The sequence below is a fragment of the Bos indicus x Bos taurus genome, chromosome 17, assembly GCF_003369695.1.
Source record: "Bos indicus x Bos taurus breed Angus x Brahman F1 hybrid chromosome 17, Bos_hybrid_MaternalHap_v2.0, whole genome shotgun sequence".
NCBI lineage: Eukaryota > Metazoa > Chordata > Mammalia > Artiodactyla > Bovidae > Bos > Bos indicus x Bos taurus.
The window spans coordinates 3,292,720-3,312,996 of NC_040092.1; the positions used below are offsets into that span (position 1 = coordinate 3,292,720).

At 51.1% G+C, this 20,277-nt stretch overlaps 1 protein-coding gene across 2 annotated transcripts in view; it reads right to left on the bottom strand.

Annotated features, from left to right (window-relative positions):
• Positions 1–20,277, bottom strand: part of OSBP2 (oxysterol binding protein 2) — a 123,918-nt gene that overhangs the window by 77,191 nt on the left and 26,450 nt on the right. The window lies entirely within an intron of this gene.

The following is a 20,277-nucleotide window of genomic DNA, read 5'->3' on the forward strand; positions in this document are numbered from 1 at the left end:
TTGTGTGCTCTGTAGGTTGATCTTTTCTCTCTGCAGTATCTGACCTGAGTTGGTGAGGTCAATGGAAAGGAAACCTCGCCCATGTGTGTTGGCTACTGGCCCCTGGAAACAGTGGAAGACGTGCAGTCTGGAAAGAAGATGGGCCAGGTCGTTTCTAAGAGAGGGCTGATCTCACAGCCCAGAAATCCTGACTTTTGCATCTGCCGAGGATGCGGTCCCCATGGGCTTGCCAGACTCAGGGCCTCCCCTCTGGTCAGCGCTGGGCTTCCTTTCAGAACCTCTCCCTGAGGCCTGCAGGGTGCACCTCAGAGACGGCGCAGTGGACGCTCCCGGAGCCTCCCTTCAGGCTGTGGCTCGCTCAAGAGGCTGCCACAGTCCGAAGCTGCTGCACCAGCCCCAGGAGCACCCCCTCACGTTCACTCTTCCTGCATGGTGAGGACTCTGAGGCGGCCAGCAGAGTTCAATACCTCTCAACGAGCTGATGTCGAGCCTTTTTTTTTCACCCTTTTATGATATCTCATGTAAATTTGTACAAAGCTATTAAAATTAATTGCTCACCCCCTCCCCAAGAAGCCTTGAATCAAAAGTCAACGTTTACAACTTATTAATTACCACAGTCCCCGGCATTAGAGACTCATTATGCTGGATCCACAGGGCTAATCTACTTTTACATGAAAGGGGACGTGTCATTGCAGGAGCTCTGCAAGCCTGAGCTTGCAGACTTGTTTTAAGCTCCTCTTGGAGTCTGTCAGAGCCAATCACACCAAAGGCCTTGGCTGTTCTGTCAGCCACCCGAGAGCATGTTTGGCCTTTGGAAAGAGGACGCTGAGTGCTTGCAGCCCAGGACCTGCTCTGGGCACATGGCCACCACTCGCTCGCCACGCAGCAGAGGCCCGGGGGCTCCCTGCTGAAGGTTATCCTTGCAGGACGAGGCTCCCTGGGAACCGGGTTGGACCCTGCACCCTGTGCCCCAGCAGCAATTCCAGAGGGACTGATGGGACACCAGGGAAATGGGAAACCCTCAGGGCCCGGCAGGACGCCTTCCCCTCCCCTTTCCTAACCCGCAGGACACCCTGCAGCCAATCGAACTCCCCCCCACCATCACCACTGTCGCAGGTACTGGTGCCACGTGGGCCAGGCAGTGCTGGCACTTTACATGTCCTCATAAGAAGCCGATTCTTCAAAATAAAGGAATGGGCTGACTGGGAACGGAGTTCTGCTGCTTAGCCTCTCGGTCGTGTCCTCCTCTCTGTGGCCTCACAGACTACAGCCCGCCAGGCTCCTCCGTCCATGCAATTTTCCAGGCAAGAACACCAGAGTGGGGTGCCATCTCCTACTCTGGGAGGGGGTTGGGTTAGATCATTTGTCTTGGGTCATGTGGCTAGAAGGTGGCACAGCCAGGATCCCGGTTCAGTTGGGTTCTGGCACCTCACACACCACGAGGAGCAGGCAGGACACAGAGCCCGGCTTTGCCCCGAGGCTCTCTCAGATCCCAGTACTCTTCTCCTTCCCCACAGCCACCACCCCCGGCTGGCATCACTTGCCACCTGGACCCACCGGCCCCTCTGCCACCCACCGTCCAGCCTCACTCTGATGCATTCTCCACCTGCTGCCAGAGAAGCAGAGCTGAGGCACCCACTGGCAGCCCTTGGGAATCCAGCCTGGCTGGGAAGGCCTTTCACAGCCCAGGATCTGGCCCGGGCTGGTCTCTCCAGCCTCATCTTGGGACGTCCTCACCTCCCCACTTCTCCCTGCTCCTGCCCCCTACCCCCGCCCCCACCACCAAGAACTGTCTTCAGCTCAGGACCACCGTGCTCTCTGCCCCCTCGGAGTCTCACTTTCACTGCACTCCACTCACCATCAGCCCTCTGGGTCTTGGCTTATGCATCCCCTCCTCCAGGGAGCCTTCCCTGACCATCCAGACTGGGTTAGTTGCCTTTCACTGTGCTTGCTTTGTCCCGGTCAAGTGTCAGACACAATCCACCGTGACTGTCTGTGGCTCTGTCTGCCCTCTCCCAGCAGGCAGTGAGGTCCCTGGCTGCACAGACTGGTTCTGTTTTCCACTCAATCTTTATCTCCAACACTGTCTGGCACAGAGAGATGTGCAGTAAGCATTTGTTGTATAATAACTTAAAATATACTGATCTCCATAAAATTTAGCAAGAAAGCAAGTTTTCTAACTCAGAAGGCACTGCCTGCTCCAGATCTATGATTAAAACTCATCAAAGGACAAACATGGTCTGCAAAAACTGCTGTTTCTGAGGCCTCTTTGTGGGAGGAAGCAGTCATTCTGCAGGTCTCACGTCGTGGGGATCACTTTCCCTTAGCACAGTCCTGAGTGACCACCTTCATTTCTCAGACAGGGTGGTCTGCTCCAGCACTTCCTGGCTGACCTAAGTAGCAGGGCTCTGGGAAGCTTCTGGGTCCCAGGGACAGGGTCAGCAAGGGACACCAGGTTGAGAAAAGGCATGTTTTGCATCAAGGTGTCATGGTTTTTCTATTTCCAAAAATAACGAATCTCCGTGAATTGCATTCTCGCTCAAACATTCCCTAAGGCAAAGATCTTACACGATCAGTCATATTTTGGGAGCGACAGTATTAGGGGTATTGCAGAGCTATTTGTCTACTTTAAGATGTGGCGTTTCAGGCCCCAGCAGAAAGAAAAGAGGAGCAGCCTGTATCTACAGTGACCTTCCTGATCCCGCTCCACACTAGGGGTCCCAATGAATGTGATCTGTGCACAGGCCCCCTGTTCTTTGAAGCAAAGAGGACATATAAAATGCTGTGATGCCTGAGAAAAATGTCCAGTCATTTTTAAAAGGCAAAAGGAAGGCTTCCTTGGGGGTCCAATGGTTAAGAATCCACCTGCCAGTGAAGGGGACATGGGTTTGATCCCTGGTCCAGGAAGATTCCACCACTTGCCACAGAGCAACTAAGCTCTTGGGCCACAATTACTGAGCCTGAATGCCTAGAGCATGCGCTCCACAACCAGAGAAGCCCCCGCACCGCAGTGAACAGTAGCTCCCATTCACTGCACTAGAGAAAGACTGTGCGTAGCAACGAAGACACAGTGCAGCCAAAAATAAATACAGAAATTAAAAAAAAATAACTTAAAAAATGGCGAAATGAGTGTGTTCATCAAGAAAACCTGACTTGAACACTTCCTCTGATTTTCCTGGGTAGGCTGACTTGGTCTCCCTGAGCCTGGACTCCCCCACACTGCTGGTGGGCGTATAAAATCGTAGAATCACTTTGGAAGACAATTTGGCAACTACTTAGAGAGTTAAACATCCATCTACCCTCTGACCCAGGCATGCCACCCCTGGGTATTTACCCAAGAGAAAGGGAGGCACATGTCCACGCAAATGCTTGGACAGGAATGTTCATAGCGGCTCTACCTGCAGCAGCCAGAACCTGGCAACACCCTGAGGCAGGAGGCAGTGGGTAAGCTGCAGCACATCTCCAGGGGAAACCAGTGACACGCGCACAGCGTGAGTGAATTTCAAAACAGTTACACTGGGTGAAAGAGGCCAAACGGAGAGGAAGAAGAGACTTACTGTACAAGTCCACCTGCACACACTTCCAGAAAACGCAAACGTTACTGTGCCTGGAAGCAGGTCAGTGTGGCCTGGGGAGGCCGGAGGGGCTGGACACAGGGCAATTTGGGGTGGTGGATATGTCCCTAATCTTGACTGAGGTGGTGGTTTCATAGATATGTACTTACCTCAAACTTACCAAATTGTACAGTTTAAATACAGGCAGTTATGCTCAGACCCTCGGTTGTGTCTGATTCTCTTCGACTGCATGGACTGTGGCCTGCCAGGCTCCTCTGTCCATGGAATTCTCCAGGCAAGAATACTGGAGTGGGTTGCCATTTCCTTCTCCAGGGGGTCTTCCTGATCCAGGAATTGAACCTGGATCTCTTATGTCTCCTGCATTGGCAGGCAGATTCTTTACCACCAGCGTGACCTGGGAAGCCCATAGGTAGTTATGACATGCCTATTTTTCCAGTAGTCATGTATGGATGTGAGAGTTGGACTATAAAGAAAGCTAAGCACCAGAGAATTGATGCTTTTCAACTGTGGTGTTGGAGAAGACTCTTTGAGAGTCCCTTGGACTGCAAGGAAATCCAACCAGTCAATCCTAATGGAAATCAGTCCTGAATATTCATTGGAAGGACTGATGTTGAAGCTGAAACTCCAATACTTTGGTCACCTGACATGAAGAACGGACTCATTTGAAAAGAACCTGATGCTGGGAAAGATTGAAGGTGGGAGTAGAAGGGAACGACAGAGGATGAGATGGCTGGATGGCATCACCGACTCGATGGACATGAGTGTGAGTAGGCTCCGGGAGTTGGTGATGGATGGGTGATGGACAAAGAGAACACATTTATGTGTTTTATTTTCTTCTCCCAGTTTTATTGATATCGTTGACATACAGCATTCTGTAAGTTTAAGGTGTACAGCGTCACGATTTGATGGACAACCATTCTCTTTGGTGTTCAATACATGTTTGTTTTAATGCTGTTACTGAGCATAATCAGTTCAGTTCACTTCAGTCGCTTAGTCGTGTCTGACTCAATCCCGTGGACTGCAGCACACCAGGCCTCCCTGTCCATCACCAACTCCCGGAGTCTACTCAAACTCATGTCCATCAAGTCGGTGATGCCATTGAACTTCCTGATGTTCAAGCTGGTTTTAGAAAAGGCAGAGGAACCAGAGATCAAATTGCCAACATCCGCTGGATCATGGAAAAAGCAAGAGAGTTCCAGAAAAACATCTATTTCTGCTTTATTGACTATGCCAAAGCCTTTGACTGTGTGGGTCACAATAAACTGTGGAAAATTCTGAAAGAGATGGGAATACCAGACCACCTGATCTGCCTCTTGAGAAATTTGTATGCAGGTCAGGAAGCAACAGTTAGAACTGGACATGGCACAACAGACTGATTCCAAATAGGAAAAGGAATATGTCAAGGCTGTATATTATCACCCTGGTTATTTAACTTATATGCAGAGTACATCATGAGAAACGCTGGACTGGAAGAAACACAAGCTGGAATCAAGACTGCCGGGAGAAATATCAATAACCTCAGATATGCGGATGACACCACCCTTATGGCAGAAAGTGAAGAGGAACTCAAAAGCCTCTTGATGAAAGTGAAAGTGGAGAGTGAAAAAGTTGGCTTAAAGCTCAACATTCAGAAAACGAAGATCATGGCATCCGGTCCCATCACTTCATGGGAAATAGATGGGGAAACAGTGGAAACAGTGTCAGACTTTATTTTTCTGGGCTCCAAAATCACTACAGATGGTGACTGCAGCCATGAAATTAAAAGACGCTTACTCCTTGGAAGGAAAGTTATGACCAACCGAGATAGCATATTCAAAAGCAGAGACATTACTTTGCCAACAAAGGTTCGTCTAGTCAAGGCTATGGTTTTTCCTGTGGTCATGTATGGATGTGAGAGTTGGACTGTCAAGAAGGCTGAGCGCCAAAGAATTGATGTTTTTGAACTGTAGTGTTGGAGAAGACTCTTGAGAGTCCCTTGGACTGCAGGGAGATCCAACCAGTCCATTCTGAAGGAGATCAGCCCTGGGATTTCTTTGGAAGGAATGATGCTAAAGCTGAGACTCCAGTACTTTGGCTACCTCATGCGAAGAGTTGACTCATTGGAAAAGACTCCGATGCTGGGAGGGATTGGGGGCAAGGGGAGAAGGGGACGACAGAGGATGAGATGGCTGGATGGCATCAATGACTTGATGGACGTGAGTCTCAGTGAACTCCGGGAGTTGGTGATGGACAGGGAGGCCTGGCGTGCTGCGATTCATGGGGTCACAAAGAGTAGGACACGACTGAGCAACTGATCTGATCTGATCTGGTTCTCCAGTGGTTAAGAATTTGCGGGACTTGGGTTCAATCCCTGGTCGGAGAACTGGGATCCCACATGCTGGCCCATGCACCCAAACCACTGAGCCTGCACGTCACAAGTAGAGGGTCCATGCGCCACAACGAAAGATCCTGCGTGCGGTAACTGAGACCAGACACAGACAAATAAAAATAAATACATATTTTAAAAAAATGATACCTCAATCTTAAAAAATGAAAGCTAACTTTTAAAATAAAGAGAGAGACAGAGAAAGGCTGTCCACCGAGAAACCCTGCGCTCCACACCCTGCAGCTGGGGCAGCTGCTGCAAGCCTCTGAGGCCACAAGACCAGCACCTTCACGTGGTCAGATCTCCCACCTGGCCTGCTGAAGGTCCCGTTGTGCCCTGGGAAGGCCCCACATTCCCTCACTAAGAAGACCCTACCCGCCCCCCCACCATCAGCCCACATGAGGCTACCGTGCCGGTCATGACGCTCGGGACCACCATTCAGGTTCCCCAGGGCATCCCCCCCTAACTGGCCAGGACTGACTGTTGCGTGAGGCAGAGGTGTTCTTCAGATAGAATTCAATTTGTGATTGTAGATTATCTTCTTTAGCTGCTTTTAGGCAAAAGGACACCATCACGATGGCCAATGAAAATCCCACTCACATGGCCCATTTCCCTCTCCCCGAGGCTCAATGCAATAGAACAGAGGTGATCCCAAGAAGGCGGGAGCATGCCTGGGCTCTGGGGAAGCTGCAGTGACTCCTTCAAGCTCCAGGGCCAGCGTCTAAGCAGAGTTCCCTGTTCCTGGCTTCCCCCACCAGGCAGCAAGCAAAACGACGCTTTCTGCTCCTGCTCTTCACTGGGTCCTCATCCAGGGAATGTGGCAAAGCACAGCTCCGAGCTGCAAAACTCTACATCGGGATTTCAGCACCACTGCTCACACACTCATTCAAATCCTGGGCACCTACTGTGGCAGGCCCGGCGCTCTGCACGTTCCTGGCAGCCAGCAATCTAGCTGAACGGACAGATGTTGAACAAAGCATCTCCACTTCCTAACAGAGATCTCGGGCAAGGGGCTGAGGTCGCCCCTGTGAACAGGGGTAAAGCACCTTCCTCTCAGCAGACCATTCATGACTCACTGAGCCGCTGCCCCGGCCGTGCCTGCACCAGACCCAGCACCGCCCGGGGTCAGCCTCGGCGGTGGGGTGCAGGGAGAAGAAACGGGGTGTGCTCCTTAATGGGTCTGTCTCCCTCCGGTTGGCCCCAGGACAGAATGCTCCGGCCCACCTGCAGTCACCTTACACACAGAGACACCAAGAGGCGTGTGTCTGAGGAGCGCAGCCTTCAGTGGAGAGGTGGACAGTGGGTACCCTGGCCAGGAAACCCCCAAGACCGGCCTCTCCACACCCACAACTCGGGTTGGGGCCTGAGCCCAAGGACAAATGATTCAGTGTGTGGTGGGACCATGACGCAGGAATGATGGAAGGCTGTGGGCAGGGGCCGCTGCTTCCCACTGTGAGCACGACTTTCACTACTCCTTCCCCGTGTGTATTAGTGGGACAAGAAAACTCCATTTTTAATATTAAAATAAAATTGGGACACGGCATTTACTTTTGGGTTGCTTGAAACGCAGTGGTCTGACAGAAGTCAGATCCACAAATGCCAAGGGGATTAAATCAAAAGGGCTTAACGGTATTTCAGTGGCCTGAGCGCACTGCAGCGGGCTGTGGGAAATGGCAGAGTCACAAGTGTGTGGCGTGTCCCCATCTCACAAGTGACGAGTCGCGACTCCGCAGGGGCTGCGCCGAGGACAGCGCGCTGCTCAGAGTTTTAGCAGCCCCGCCGCTCACTGGTGACCGAATGTGCCCTAGGACCTGCTCTGGACAACCGCTTGGCCATTTTCCGAGAGGAGATGGATCACTGCAGCACATTTATTGCAAAAGGACTGGCACTGGCAATGAGAAAAACGGCACTGGACGACTCGCAGTTTTTAAAATAAACTAAATAACCGTGCCTTTCTGCTGGCTGGGGCCTCTGAGCCCCAAGCGGACTGAGCTCTCAGCCCGAGCAATCATGTGGTTCGGGCACCTTCATTTGGTTTTAAATAGACTATGGACAGATTAAGGGTTTTCGCTTCGTATTAAATTGAGAATCTGACTGGCACACATGAAATACTATGTAAGAGGGAAAATAATGAGCCGAGGAATACGGAAGAGCAGGAAGCGCGTCTGAAGCAAGGGGGATGGGCTGGTTTCTGTGTAACAAGAGCTAGACCAGACGTGAGGGGAGGAGAAGCAAAGGGCAGGGCTGGGCAGGGGGCGTCGGGCGGGGCACCTATCAGCAAAGGCGCCCCATCACCCAAGCTCGAGACTGAGCCCTCCTCTGTCCCTTCGAGTCTATTGCTACTTCATTCTGCAAAGAAACTGGGGGAAAAAAGTGTTTCCTGGGACTTCTGAGGTGATCCAGTGGTTAAGACTTCACCTTCCAATTCAGGGACTACAGGTTTGATCATGGATCAAGGAGGTAAGATCCTACATGTCTCATGACCAAGAAGCCAAAAAACAAGAAGTATTGTCACAAATTCAATAAAGATTTTTTAAATGCTCCATCTTTAAAAAAAAAAAAATTTAAAAAGTGCTTCCTGGACTTCCCTGGTGGTCCAGTGGATAAGAATCCTTCTGCCAATACATGGGACACGGGTTCAAATCCTGGTCCGGGGAGATTCCACATGCCTTGGGGCAACTAAGCCCGTGCATCACAACTACTGAGCCTGTATGCTCTAGAGCCTGGGAGCCACAAGAGAAGCCACTGCAGTGAGACGCCCGAGCTCCGCAACAAAGAGCAGCCCTCACTCACCGCAGCTACAGAAAGGCCACTCGCAGCAACAAAGACCCAGCACCGCCAAAAATAATTAACTATTCTTTTGGTTTAAAGTGCTTCCTGTTTTTTCTGGCGCTCTTTCAGGGAAGGACAGGCGTGGGTCCCTGTTACTCAGAGTCTCATCTGTCCAGCTCGCGTAGCTGCAAGCGCAGCCCTGGAGGTGCAGGGAGGCCCGGACGGCAGAGGCTGGAAGGGGGCAGGGCCGCCTGAGGCTGCCTTTCAGAAGCACTGTCAAATGTCTGTGGGACGTGCTGACCACAGGCACAGAGAGGGAGTAGAAGGTCCTAGGTGTCCAGTCACTTCAGTCGTGTCCGACTCTTTGCCACCCCATGAACCGTAGCGCACCAGGCTCCTCTGTCTGTGGGACTCTCCAAGCAAGAATATTGGAGTGGGTTGCCTTGCCCTCCTCCAGGGGATCTTCCTGACCCAGGAATCGAGCCCATATCTCCTGCATCTCCTGCATGGCAGGCAGGTTCTTTACCCACTGAGCCACCTGGGAAGCCCTGCAGAAGGTCGTACTGGTCCTCAAAGAACCCACAGGCCACACCACCAAGCTGTTAGTGGTCACGTATTCCATGCTAGAAAAGATTTGATCAGAACCCACGGGCCACACCACCAAGCTGTTAGTGGTCACGTATTCCATGTGAGAAAAGGTTTGATCACTCGTCCACAGTGCCTGAGCATCTCTAGATGATGCACACGCACGTCGTGCTGCTTGACTAACGCCTGACGAACCTGTGCTCTCTGGGTCAGCGGAACTCATATCCTTCTTGGAAACAAGGCCAGAGGAGAGGGGAGTCAAGACCCACGACACCATCGCACCAGTACCCAGCACGACGTTTCCTAGGGAGGCGTCAGCAAAGAGAGGGAGCTGCAAGAGAGACAGGGTCCGCAGGCCGTCACCTGTGCAGCAGGCTGGAGCCGTAAGAAGCCCGAGCGTCCAGCCGAAGGACGGCGGGATGAGGAAGCTGGGGCACCGGCTCTGCACAGAACAGAAGCCAGGTGTGAAAAGGGGACAGGCGAGGCTGCCGAACACTGGCCCGGAACACGGATGCTGTAATGCTAAGGGGAGGAGAGCTCGGCTCGCTGTGCGGGGATGTGTGCGGGGAGCTGGGAGGGAGTGGCGATGGCTGGATCACGGCAGTGTTTTCATTGCTTCTTTCAAGCTGCCTTTCCTGCCATGTTTTAATGGCACAGAGAGTCAAGTTGAAGCAAGAGCGGAGGATGATTTTTCCCACCGGTTCCCCCTTCCTTCCTCTTCTCCACAGGAGAGTGTGGATTTCCTCCAAGCGTCCCCAGCTTCCAGCCTGACGGGCGTGTTTGCGAACCAGCCTGTCTCTGCCCTTGGGGCCTCCTGAATTCATCCCTCTCCAGGACAGCTCCTGCCTCCCTCCGCGGATGGGCTGCCTGGGCTGTGGCCGCAGGGGCGCCCTGGCATTTTTCTCCTGAGTGTGGGTATCAGTTGATGGCCGTGAGCTGTGATCGCATCTGGGAGACCCTGAGCCCGGTGCAATGGGGGCATTTCCATAAAAATGGACAACCATAGGCCCTTCTGGATAAGTTATGATGGCCAAGGCTCACGCGAGGGTATTTGTGGGTTTACCTTCCCTTAGCCATGCTGTGCACTTTCTGCTGAGGCAGTGTTTGCTGGAACAACCTTTATAACTCTCCAAGTATCAAAATGGAAAGTGTGCATTCAACCCAGTAATCCTTTCTCTAAGAATTTACCCTTAGGAAATAACCACACCACAGCCAAAGAAAAGAGAAAGCGAGCACAGAAATGCTTGTCCCAGTGCTTTTTTTGGATAATAAGGAAACACGGCAAGCAACCCGAATGGTTAAGAAAATGTTTGATTAAATTGTGCTATATCCACCCCATGGATATCACGCACTATTAAAAATGACATTACAGGGACTTCCCTGGTGGTCCAGTGGTTAACGACCGTGCCTTTCAATGCAGGGGGTGCAGGTTCGATCCCTGATCAGGGAACTAAGATCCCACGTGTCACAGGGTTCAGCCAAAGAAAGAAAAAAGACACTGTAATTAGATACCCGAACAGGTGACAAGATGAAAGAATTGCTGATTCAGGTGTGACAGTGGCCTCGAATGGATGCTTTTAAGAGTCCTTGTATTTTGATTATTCATTTACTTGTTGGCCACACTGTGAAGCACGTGGGATCTTAGACCAGGGATTGAAACTTCGTCCCCTGCAGTGGAAGTCTGGAGTCTTAACCACTGGATTGCCAGGGAAGCGCTGAGTCCTTGGGTTTTAGAGAGACATGTGAAATATTTGCAGATGGGGTTTGGTTTAAAATAACAGTGGGGAAGCAGATTAGTGGTTCCCAGGAGCAGAGGGAGGTGGGGAACAGGGAGTGAGCGCTAATGGGCATGGGGCTTCCTCTTGGGGATGATGAAAGTGTTCTGGAATTAGAGGTGACGGCTGCACGATGCTGTGAGTGTGCTAAGTGTCACTAATGGTGAATTTTGTGTCATGTGCATCTATCACAATAAAAATAATAATAATGGAGGGTTACCAGAAGATGGGATGAGGTGAAATACGACTGGCCATGAATTGATAATTGTTGGAAGGTGAGTGATAAGAACGTGGGGCTATGTATGGTATAAGTGTGTTAGATACACATGCGTGAAACATATAGGATAGCTTCCATAATAAACAGTGATGCATATTTTTTGGCTCAGAATGTCTGCAACGTGTTGAATTTAATGAACCAGTTTCAATATTGAATATTGTGAATTTTCCAGTAGTGTGAAATTACATATAAAAATGCATCTGAAAAAAAAAAAAAAAAAAATGCATCTGTATGCATAAATTAATGTTTGCGATGCTGTTCAGTAAAGATTTAACTGTGATCATTTCTAGGTTAGTACAGTTGAGATTTTTCTCCATTTTGTTCATTTCCCAGTATGGTTTGCACTTTTCTTTTTTCCATTCAATCTTTTTACAAAACAATAAAGGTTTTCATCTTAAAAAGCAGAAATGTTTAGAACACCCTTTTTACCTCAGGCAGTCTCACAGAATGGTCCTGGGAAAATGGCAGATTCCCAGCAAGAGCCACCTGGCTAGCTTGACACCTGGGCGCTTGGTGGCACTGCCCTCTACAGTGGCCATCTCCACTGCTGGACGCCCCTGCCAATGGTCATTACTTACCCTCAGACTACCTGAAGACACAGCAATGATCCTCCCTTTGAGGAGCAAAGAAATGAAGGCTTAGCGAGGTTAAGGGCCTCGTCAAAAGTGACACAACGGAAGGGACTTCCCCGGTGGTCCATGGTTAAGAATTGGTCTTGCCGTGCAAGGGACGCGCGTTCAAACCCTGGTCAGGGCACTGAAATCCCACACGCTGCAGAGCCCGAGTGCCACAACTTGGGAGTCTGCACCTCAGTAAGAGATCACACAACTTGGGAGTCTGTGCACCTCAACAAGAGATCACACAACTTGGGAGTCTGTGCACCTCAACAAGAGATCACACAACTTGAGAGTCTGTGCACCTCAACAAGAGATCACACAACTTGGGAGTCTGTGCACCTCAACAAGAGATCACACAACTTGAGAGTCTGTGCACCTCAGTAAGAGATCACACAACTTGGGAGTCTGTGCACCTCAACAAGAGATCACACAACTTGGGAGTCTGTGCACCTCAACAAGAGATCACACAACTTGGGAGTCTCTGCACCTCAACAAGAGATCACACAACTTGGGAGTCTCTGCACCTCAACAAGAGATCACACAACTTGGGAGTCTGTGCACCTCAACAAGAGATCACACAACTTGAGAGTCTGTGCACCTCAACCAGAGATCACACAACTTGGGAGTCTGTGCACCTCAACAAGAGATCACACAACTTGGGAGTCTGTGCACCTCAACAAGAGATCACACAACTTGGGAGTCTCTGCACCTCAACAAGAGATCACACAACTTGGGAGTCTGTGCACCTCAGTAAGAGATCACACAATTTGGGAGTCTGCACGTCAACAAAAGATTACACAACTTGAGACTCTGTGCACCTCAACAAGAGATCACACAACTTGAGAGTCTGTGCACCTCAGCAAGAGATCACACAACTTGGGAGTCTGTGCACCTCAACAAGAGATCACACAACTTGGGAGTCTCTGCACCTCAACAAGAGATCACACAACTTGGGAGTCTCTGCACCTCAACAAAAGATCACACAACTTGGGAGTCTGTGCACCTCAGTAAGAGATCACACAATTTGGGAGTCTGCACATCAACAAAAGATTACACAACTTGAGACTCTGTGCACCTCAACAAGAGATCACACAACTTGGGAGTCTGTGCACCTCAGCAAGAGATCACACAACTTGGGAGTCTCTGCACCTCAACAAGAGATCACACAACTTGGGAGTCTCTGCACCTCAACAAAAGATCACACAACTTGGGAGTCTGTGCACCTCAGCAAGAGATCATACAACTTGAGTCTGTGCACCTCAGTAAGAGATCACACAACTTGGGAGTCTGCACCTCAACAAGAGATCACACATGATGCAGTGAAGATCCTGTGGGCGGCAACTAAGTAAATTTTAAAAGCTCGTTACACAACGGAAAAGACAAACTCTAATTCAAAATGGTATGGGTGCCCCAGTGTTCACAGCGGCGCTGGTCACAACAGCCAGACATAGAAGCAGCCTGAGTGTCTGTCGACAGAGGAATGGGTAAAGAAGATAAGGAATATATATGTGTGTACACAGTGGAGTATTACTCAGCCACAAAAAAGAGTGAATGAAGCCATCTGCAACACATGCGTGGACCTGGAGACTATCATACTAAGTAAAGTAAGACAGAGAAAGACAAAAAGTGACATCACTTATTTGTGGAATCTTAAAAAAAAAAAAAAAAGAACTTATTTACTAAACAGAAACAGACTCACAACCAATATAGAAAATAGTATTATGGTTATCAAAGGGGAAAGTGTGGGGGGGGGGCAGGGATAAATTAGGAGTTTAGGATTAGCAGATACACACTACTATTACTAGATAAGTAATAAGTTCCCTGTACAGGACAGGGAACTACATTCAGTATCTTGTAATATCTATAATGGAAAGGAATCTGGAAAAGAATACACATACATACATACATATATATATATATATAACCGAATTACTTTGCTGTATTCCTGAAACTAATATAACATTGTAAACCAACTTTCAAAATTTGTTTTTAAGCTACACAATGACTCAAGGCAAAATTAGGGTCCCAAATCTTGTGCCCCCTTTACTAAGCCACAGCCCTGCACACTGTCATGCAAATGAGACTCAGCTATGCCCCCTGTCGGGGTGAACTTGCCCACCTGCTGGTGCCACAGCCCCAAATACCTAGCCTTGAGCTTTGTAAGTTTCTCTCCAAATCAAAGCTCAAGCTGGCAAAGTCGAGTGCAGAAGGAACCCAGGAAGATGTCCCATCCCAGCTCACCTTGGGTTCGGGTCACGTATTTTACCACTAGTGACGACACGAGCTGCCAACCCCACCCACGTCAGAGACCGGTGCTCATGCCCACAGATCCACAAGTAGGTTAACATTTAAATGGCAACAAAGCATGAGCCTTCTCAATCTGATAATTACAAAGATAAGTGCTATTATGCCCTTTAGTTACAAAGGAAACAATTAGTATCAGGATAATTGCCCTGGCAGGAAAATGATGCTTAAAGCATCTTAATGGTAAGAATGGACGGAATGCAGACAAGTGACTCTTTAGTTTATCTTTCTGGTCAAACGACTCTGACCTATTAATCCTCATACGAAGTCCACCTCCAGTACAGACATTTCAGAATGCTTCTTTTTCTACTGAAATAAGGGGACCACCTCTGGGCCATGGGCTCCTGGGCTCTGCCAGCTGGCAGAGGGTCTCTGGGAAGAGTTGGAACAAACACCGCCCTCGCTTTGAAAACCCAGCTCAGCCTCCCTGAGAGCTGAGCTGTCAACCTGCTCGCGTTCTGCGCGTACATTCCAACTCGCTGGAGAGTGACCCAGTTACCCTGAGCCTCTTCCGCCAGCACTGACTTACATGAGTCCCTCAGGGTAAGCCGCTGCCATCTGTGTGGGCACAGGGTCACATCTGAATCCAAACTGCCAACACCGCTTACACAACAGGACACTGTCGCTCTGCAAAGTTCCCTCCTGGTGGCTCTCGCCTTTGCTGAAGAGGATACTTGAGAACTGACTCCAACTCACGTCCCTTCCCCACCCTGCAAGCCCTGGCAAGGCCGAGCCCTCTGAGGTCTTTGTCCTTCCAGGAAGCCGTGCCCTGTGCCAATTCCTGCTTCTTCTGGAAGGGCCAGAATTCTCTCCCAGAGACACTAACTTTCTCCTTGGTTTCTTCAGACTCTGAAGAGAGCCCAGCCTTCTCTGCTGGAAGCACGTGTGTGTCCCCCTTTCTCAGGCCCCGACCCCCTTTTCTAGTTCCCTCCTGACCTCTGAGTCACCAGGGAGAGTACAAGTTCCTTTAAAAAGGCCTCAGTGCACTGCATTGTTAATTTTTCAGATATGATAACGGTACCTTGACTATATTAACCTTTTTAAAAAGGCATCCTTATCTTTTAGACACACACCCTGAAATGTTGACAAATATTCAAAATGATGCAAGGTTAGGGAAGAGAGCAGAGACAAAGAAACAAGACTGAGTTGATAACTGGTGACAGGTATGGGCCGGTTCCTGAGACTTCTGTCTGCTTCTGTCGTCCCCTGGGTTCCGCAGCATCCTTGAGTCCACCTGCACCCTCCTGAGGCTTTCATGCCTCTTTGAACCGACGTGTTTACTGAGCAACAACTCCACACAAGGCGCTGCTGCAGCTGCAAAGTAAGAGCGACGGGCGCTCCTGCAAAGAGCCCTCAGGATGAGGAGGCTGGGCCTCGATTTTCACAAAACACCCCCTGCAAAGTAAGAGCGACTGGCGCTCCTGCAAAGAGCCCTCAGGATGAGGAGGCTGGGCCTCGATTTTCACAAACCACCCCCCTGCAAAGTAAGAGCGACGGGCGCTCCTGCAAAGAGCCCTCAGGATGAGGAGGCTGGGCCTCGATTTTCACAAACCCCCCCCCTGCAAAGTAAGAGCGACTGGCGCTCCTGCAAAGAGCCCTCAGGATGAGGAGGCTGGGCCTCGATTTTCACAAAACACCCCCCCTGCAAAGTAAGAGCGACTGGCGCTCCTGCAAAGAGCCCTCAGGATGAGGAGGCTGGGCCTCGATTTTCACAAAACCCCCCCCCTGCAAAGTAAGAGCGACGGGCGCTCCTGCAAAGAGCCCTCAGGATGAGGAGGCTGGGCCTCGATTTTGACAAAACCCCCCCAGTGACTCACTTCTCAAACTGAGCACAGATTTTTCTCTCCCGATACCAGGGTGGGCCTGTGAAGTGGAGTGGGGTGAGCTGGGCTCCCTGTCCTGGCATCGCTGAGGGGAAATCTTAGCTGCCCCACCCTGTGCCTCCCTGGTCTTACTGGATGAAGTGGCCCAGATGTGAGTCAGGGCAGAGAAGAGTTTGAGGGAGAGAGAAGCTGACTCATACACGTTTCAGAGGGTTTGGGTGGGCTCAGCCCCTCTGTCCCGCAACCTGTGAGCCGAGGACTACAGGCCAGGAGAGGCCTGCCTCTCACCTGGGCTAGAAGCACTGGGAAGTGCTGAGACCACCAGGGGCTTCGAGGCCTGAACGCCTGAACGCCGGACACCGCCTAATCCAAAGGGCTAGAAACCAGAAGCAGACCCCCCCACCTCCTGCCAAACTGGGCACAGATCTGTTTATCTGTACAGAGGGCCGTGTGGCATTCTGGGGGCCCCGGATCCACAGCCAGAGCGACCAGAGAATTCCCATCTCGAGCTGCTGACCTATCGATGAGCAGTGGCTGCCCACCCCCCTGCCCCCGGTACCACTGAAGGTTCATCCTGGGGCCACTAGAGAAACGGAAGCCAAACCCTCTGGTCAGCAACGCCTTTTTCCCTGCTATCAGCTTCGGTGAAACACAGTTCACACCCACAGTCCCACTCTCTCAGTCCAGGTGAGGACCGTGGAGCCAGAGTCTTCATGGCGAAGGGCGCAGCGTTCCCAGTACGGACACAGTCCCTCTTCTCAGGAGGAGAGAAGGCTTCACCCACACCAGGAAGACAGCGGCCAAGGATACAGGTACAAGTGCCCCCGGGGGACTCCCCACACTGCCCGTCGTCTCTCTGGATCCCGTTCATTAAAAAAAAATACATGGCAGTAAACCAGAATTAAACCCTCATTCCACGGAAAACATGCAGTTTGGAAATGGGGGAAGCAAGACGGTTGCAGCAAGCCATCCAGGAAGTCTGAGTAGACCGTGTTTCTCAAAGGAGATCCGTGGGGGGCTGACAGGAGCACTACCTGGAATGCATATTAAAAATGGGGTTTCTCGGGCTTCTCTGATGGTCTACAGGTTAAAACTTCAAATTCCCAGTGCAGGGGGCCCCAGTTCAATCCCTCTGGGGAACTAGATCCCACATGCCACAACTAAGAGTTCATATCACAGACTTCCCTGGTGGTGCAGTGGATAAGAATCCGCCTGCCAGTGCCGGGGACACAGGTTCAATTCCCACTCCAGGAAGATTCCACGTGCGGCAGAGCAACTCATCCCATGAGACACAACTGCTGAGCCCATGCTCTAGAGCCTGTGAGCTCTGACTCCATGGGTCACAACTGCTGAACCCCTTGCGACTGGGGCCTGTGCTCCTCAAGAGTGCTAAGTCACTTCAGTCATGTCTGACTCTTTTCAACCCTGTCGATTATAGCCCACCAGGCTCCTTTACCCATGGGATTTTCCAGGCAAGAATACTGGAGTGGGTTGCCATTTCCTCCTAAAAGGGGTCCTGACTCAGGGATCGAGCCCGCATCTCTTACATCTCCTGCTTTGGCTGCTGCTACTGCTATGTCGCTTCAGTCGTGTCCGATTCTGTGTGACCCAATGGACGGCAGCCCACCAGGCTCCCCCGTCCCTGGGATTCTCCAGGCAAGAACACTGGAGTGGGTTGCCATTTCCTTCTCCAATGCAGGAAAGTGAAAAGTGAAAGTGAAGTCGCTCAGTCGTGTCCGACTCTTCTCGACCCCGTGGACTGCAGCCTACCAGGCTCCACCCATGGGATTTTCCAGGCAAGACTACTGGAGTGGAGTGCCACTGCCCGGGCCTTTTACCGCTAGCGCCACCGGGGAAGCCATTGCAACGAGGAGCCCGTGCACTGCAATGAAGAGTAGCCCCTGTGTGCAGCAATGAAGACTCAGGGCAACCAAAAATTTAGGGGAAAAAAAAGCGTTCACACGCTGAAACTAAAGACCCCGCGTGCCGCAACAAAGCTTGAAGACCCTGGGCACTGCAACTCAGGCCTGGAGCTGCCAAGATAAATAAAAAATTATTTTTTTAAAACAGAAATGTGTACATTTAAAATGGGAGTTCCTGAGCACCACCTGATCATCTCGTCAGAGTCTCGATGGTCCTCCCCTAAGAATTTTAACGTGTTCACCCCAGTGGCCTTCGTGCCCACCTAAGTTACAGAGAAGTGTTTCTGGGTGTGTGTGTGTGCGTGTGCGTGTGTCTGCGTGTGTACTGTTGCTGTTGTCTAATCCATGCCAGTCAATATTTTACTACCTTAATCAGCTCATAAAAGACTTCAGTAAACCTGCCCACCTCAGCGGAGGAGGCTTCTCCTTCTTGGGACCTGAGAATCTGAGGGGTAACAGCTTGAATGTGGCCGTGTTTTCCGTTTGTCCTGAGACGAGCGCACCCCACCCCCGCTCAGCCTCTGGGGGTGGCCACGGTTGAAGCCATGGCTCAGTACTTGCAAGCATTCTCCGAGCACTCAGGAGCAGCGCCTCCCACCCACTCAACAAGCCAGAAGCCCCCATTTCAGGAAGCCATTCCTCTGAATGAGAGGAGTGCCGAGGGGACCAAGGAGAGACGACTCTCTCTCCAGGCCACGTGCGAGCCGAGGCACAGAGGCAGCAGGCTTTCCAGGGGCTCTCTCCAGAGCCCCAACAGCCCCCTCCCGACTCCCCAGGGATTTATTTTCACCTGGAGGGATCACAGCCAACAGGGACAGCAGGAAAGCCTTCCAGGTCCTACCTTTAGAGGATTTTCATCTTGAAGCTCTAGGACGGCAGGCTGCCCAGATGTTCTTTAGGCTCAGCCCCCAGGGCCACCGGCCAGCCACCCCCCTGCAGCCCCTGCCTGAACGCCCACCTTGGTTGCTCTAAGGGCAGAATCTGGGTGGCCCGGGGTAATTCCAAGTCCCAGGCTGTGATATCAGAATAGGGCTATGACATCAACGTGGGGGCAGGTCAGCCTGGGGGAGCAGGGCAGGAGAGGGAGCCCCCGAGGGGCTGGATTAGCCACCCCATGGTGGGAGCAAGGCGCGAGATAGGGGTGTCTGGCGGTGGCTTCACGGCTCACAACCTCCTGGCACCCACTGGGAGGCGGGCCTGAAGATCTGAAAATGATTCACAAATCCTGAAAGGTACGTGGCACGCCAGCCAAGCGGCTGGCGCTTCGGGAACTGATTCAGGCACCGATTCAGGAGCAAGGAAAGCAATGAACCGTCTTCTGGCGCCCTCCTGTGTCAAATGAAAGGACGTGCTCTGGTTTCCGACTGAGACGCTCCCAAGCGGGCTGAGCGTCACGTCCCCGCAAGATGCAGCTAAATGCAGGCCGATGAAAGGCCAAAGACGCTTTACATCTGAATAACAATAAACAAACTGCAGTATGAGTATGCCCTGATCATTGTACGGGACACATTTACACTAAAACATTATTTGTTGTGTGTTTGAAGTTCAAATGAAACTCGGGGGCCTCTATTTGTATTTACGAACATTTGGCAATCTTATCCAGGGAGATTGCAGGTGCCCTCTGCCCACCCCATTCCCAACACTGCTCTCATTCATTCAGATTTATCACTGCCCAGCGACCTGGGAGTCTGTGTTATTTTAAAGCTGCCAAGGTGACTATTATCAGTAACTACAGCTGACTTCCGTTAAGCATTTGCCAAGCCATGTGCAAGGTTCATATCACCCACTATGTCAGCCCTCACCACACCTCCAAGGGGGTGGTTCTATGATTAAGCCCATCAGAAAGCAGCACCTTGACCAAGGTCATACAGCCATGAAGGGAGCCACGGTTTGAACCCAGGCGGACTGGATCCCACTGACTTAGAAATCTTTGAATTGGAAGGATGCTGGGAGGCACACAATCGGCTGGTGGGGGAGCCCCTTGCCAAGTTCAGCATCGCTGCTGACACACTCAAACACCAGAGTGTGGATCCCAAGGAAGAGAGTCATCATGGTAAGGGGGACCCACATTCTAACTAGTGGAGACCAAAACAGAAGGTCGGACTGACATTCAGTGACCTGCCTTCCACATGCACTGAGAGGCTCGTGCTGGCGGGACCCCAGCGCAGGGACACTGCAGTGTTGCAAAAACAAGGAGGAAGCTTTTCATGCACTCACAGGGAGAAATCCCAAGATCTACTATCGCTAAACAGAAAAAAAAAA